The 4,047-nt window shown below is 45.1% G+C and overlaps 1 non-coding gene across 1 annotated transcript; it reads right to left on the bottom strand.

The window, feature by feature from the left end:
- Nucleotides 1-610: 610 nt before the first annotated feature.
- LOC148042695 (U6 spliceosomal RNA) lies at nt 611-717 on the bottom strand. The gene has a single exon (XR_015695096.1). It is a non-coding gene; the product is annotated as a U6 spliceosomal RNA (small nuclear RNA).
- Between the last annotated feature and the right edge of the window lie 3,330 nt (nt 718-4,047).

Genomic DNA, 4,047 nt, shown 5'->3' with positions numbered 1-4,047 from the left:
GCTCACTGTAGGACTGCCCACACCGTCTCGGGGGCCATTTCTATCCCGTTGTGGGTGATATAGAACCCAAGATAAATCTTTTTTTTTTTAACCTAAAGGTTTTATTTCTTTTAAAAAACACAAATATTTCATCATTCATCAATCATTAAAACATTGAAGTACAATTTTTTTTGTATGCCCCTATCTCCCTCCCTCCACCCCCAACCCCCCTCCTCCTTCCCCCCCCCGTCTTCCCAGAACCCGTACACGGTATGGATTTTTAACTAACACAGTCTAAAATCTATTGAGAAAAAAGAAATAAAGAAATTAATGACATTCTGCATTGACCTTAGCTTCTTCTTACTGAACTAACTTTAAACAGTTTAAATCATTTCTGATCTTAAGCATAGGCTAACTGGAATTTCTTGGTCCCGTATTTATTTTGTATATAGTCAATCCATTGTTTCCAGTCTCGTTTATATCTCTCATTTGAGTGATCTTTAAGATATGCTGATATTTTAGCCATCTCGGCTAAGTTTGTGACTTTCAAAGTCCATTCTTGGATTGTAGGCAAGTCTTCCTTCTTCCAGTATTGCGCCACCAACAGTCTTGCTGCAGTTATTAGGTGCAGAAAAATATGGAACGCTTCACGAATTTGCATGTCATCCTTGCGCAGGGGCCATGCTAATCTTCTCTGTATCGTTCCAATTTTAGTATATGTGCTGCCGAAGCGAGCACAAGTCAATTTTGTTTTGATAGAATTTGCACTTGGAGAATTTAGCGTATAGTTGAGCAGCCAGGAGTTTTCTGAGTATGGCTTGGGCCAGTTTCACTTGCTCAGCCATGCTTAAAGTATCATACAAGTAAACTAGCAAATAGCATTTAGACTTATATACCACTTTACAGCCCACTCTAAGTGGTTTACAGAGTCTGCCCCTCCCCCCTCCAACAATCTGGGTCCTCATTTCACCCACCTCGGAAGGATGGAAGGCTGAGTCAACCTTGAGCCTGGTGAGATTCGAACTGCCGAACTGCTGGCAGTCAGCAGAAGTAACCTGCAGTATTGCACTCTAACCACCGCGCCACCAGAGCTCAAAAACTGGGCCTCCCTTATACAGGTGTCCATGCAGCACTTCGTTTATCAATTCTTGGGTGTAGGCAGCCACAGGTCTCTTCGCTCTGGCTGATAGTCTTTATGCGCCGAGATGGCACAGTGGTTAGGGTGCAGTACTGCAGGCTACTTCAGCTGACTGTTATCTGCAGTTCAGCGGTTCTAATCTCACCGGCTCAGGGTTGACTCAGCCTTCCATCCTTCCGAGGTGGGTGAAATGAGGACCCAGACTGTGGGGGCGATATGCTGACTCTGTAAACCGCTTAGAGAGGGCTGAAAGCCCTATGAAGCGGTATATAAGTCTAACTGCTATTGCTATTCGCATTCTGGCCTTGCAATCGGTGAGGGGGATCTTCACATCTCTTCTGGAGCACTGCCATGAAAGATGAAGTTGCACAGCTGCAGGGCATCATTATCCACTCTGTCTGCCCTCCCCTCCCCAACATCCATCTCCTTTCCACCTGCACAGCCTCCCCAATTTCCTCTATCCCTCCCCCTCGCTCTCTGCTCATGGCAAGATGCCAGCAAGCATAGTGAAGCATTGGAAAAATGTCAGAGCTGTCAGTTATCATAGGCCATGAATTTTGCTCTATAAAGATTTACTCTGACGGGTATTACTTGTTCCTCGCTGTGTTTTTTTTTTTAATATCCTGTCTTTTCCTGGTTTTGTTTTTGGTTTTTGTGTTATCACTTCAATTGATATTTGGTTATTGTCTTTTCTTATTCTTTCTTTGTAGATTAGAAGCAGTAAAACGAATCGATAAATAAACCAGATGCGTAGAAATGCTATACTGCTGATGCCTGCTTTTGTGGGAATTGGGGGTGTGTGTGTCTGCACATATGCTAATCTCAGCTATATGCTTTATAGCATGGGGTGTTATTCACCCCATAAGGTGGCGCAGTGGTTAGGGTGCAGTACTGCAGGCCACTTCAGCTGACTGTTATCTGCAGTTCGGCGGTTCAAATCTCACCGGCTCAAGGTTGACTCAGCCTTCCATCTTTCCGAGGTGGGTGAAATGAGGACCCAGACTGTGGCCGGGGGGGGGGGGGGGCGGCGGCGATATGCTGACTCTGTAAACCGCTTAGAGAGGGCTGAAAGCCCTATGAAGCGGTATATAAGTCTAACTGCTATTGCTATTGCTACTTTTTTTGCTTTTGGGTCTACATATAAAAAATAAGTGTGATTTGTCCTCTTTCTGCTTCAGATTAAGCTTATTTTAGGGCCAAAGAAGCAAAAATGGACTTTCCAGTGTCTAAATTAATTTATAGTTTACACTTAATGACTGCTGCAAAAAAGAGGCATAAAACCATCAGTCGTTAAGGGGGAGATCTGTTTTACAACTATCATGACTTATGACCACTATGGGTACGTTCCACTTTGGTTGTCAAAGACATCACACAAAAAAATGACAACTAAGATAGGGAACCTTGTTCTGCTTTTACCTGCACAGAACAATTATCTTAGCCAATGCATTGATAGAGCCAAGGTTCTTTTAAAAATCCCAAATTTCCTTGACGATTTGGTCTCTGGAATCATTGCATTCAGCAGTTCCACACACTGTCCTGGAGATAAGGAAAACCGGGTGCCTGTCCTTTCTTTGATAAATCACACAGTTTTATATATCATATTCTTGGGCCCTGCTCTTAATCTGCCTCCCCCAGATTACTGAATCAGGCATAGCTCACATTTCTCATCCTGAAACTCCATTTGAGCCTCATTCTTACTGACAAGACTATTTTATCATTACGCGTAAAAGCAGAGACCCATTGCAAATAATTTATGAAGTGCCGAACCAAAGATAACTAATGATCAGCTGGGAGAGCCAGCATTAGTTTCTCAACAGTATTCCCTGCTTGAATATTCTAGTGGGCTCAAAGACAGGTAGATACAGTTTCAGGAATCATTGGGGGGGGCGTGCAGTTTGCACAGCTCAGGTAGGTTTGCATTGGTCATTCAGGTGTTCCTCCTAGTTGTTCGTCTAATAACGTGCAGATTAATGTTCAGTCTGACATCATATAGGGAGCCGAGGTGGCGCAGTGGTTAAATGCAGCACTGCAGGCTACTTCAGCTGACTGCAGTTCTGCAGTTCGGCTGTTCAAATCTCACCGGCTCAGGGTTGACTCAGCCTTCCATCCTTCCGAGGTGGGTAAAATGAGGACCTGGATTGTTGTTGGGGGCGATATGCTGACTCTGTAAACCGCTTAGAGAGGGCTGAAAGCCCTATGAAGCGGTATATAAGTCTAACTGCTATATACAGCAAGTGGAATGGGACACTTAATAGCAGCAATTTTTTCCGAGCTCACTTCAGCCACTGCCCCACATCACAGCTGACCTACCTTAGGGATTTTCAGCTGGCCCTCTGCCAGCACTCCATGCCCCCCCACACACAGGTGTCCTGTGCTCCCCACCCACCTCCGCATGATCACAACCAATTCACCCAAGGAAACGTATTTTTCGCCAATTCGTGGTGCGGGACAACTAAACGCCAGCCGATCCCCACATTGAGGGATAGAGTCTCTGCCTTCTCAGTGGATGGCAGAGGCCTTGGGTGCCAGGGTCAAAGGGGTGGGGTTTGAAATAAGAGACCTGCCTTCAAGGGGCTGGACAGAAAACTCTAAACATCTGTTATCAGCCAACAGCCACGTCTAGTCTCAAAATGGGCCATTGAGCTCCGTTTTCTGATACTGAGAATTGTGCCATGGGCAAAGTTATGCCAGGCAAGAAAACTCTAAAATCTATTCATGGGAATTGGGGTGTGTGTGTCAAGATTTATGCATGAATTGGATTAAATTGAGGGAGAGCTGCATATAGTCAGCCGCACTCTCTCTTCCCAGATTCCATCTTGCTCCAATAGCAGGGCAAGAGACAGATGGAGATAGGCTGAGCGCAGGGGTTGAACAAAGCATCTTTGAGTCTTACCGTGCTCTTAGTGTACCACATCGCTTGCAAGTCCGCC

This window comes from Thamnophis sirtalis, unplaced genomic scaffold (assembly GCF_051295495.1).
Source record: "Thamnophis sirtalis isolate CommonGarterSnake01/CBP01778 unplaced genomic scaffold, rThaSir2_p1.2 scaffold_14, whole genome shotgun sequence".
In the NCBI taxonomy this organism is placed as follows: Eukaryota; Metazoa; Chordata; class Lepidosauria; order Squamata; family Natricidae; genus Thamnophis; species Thamnophis sirtalis.
The sequence above is the reverse complement of the archived record's forward strand: the minus strand, read 5'-3'. Positions and strand labels throughout refer to the sequence as shown.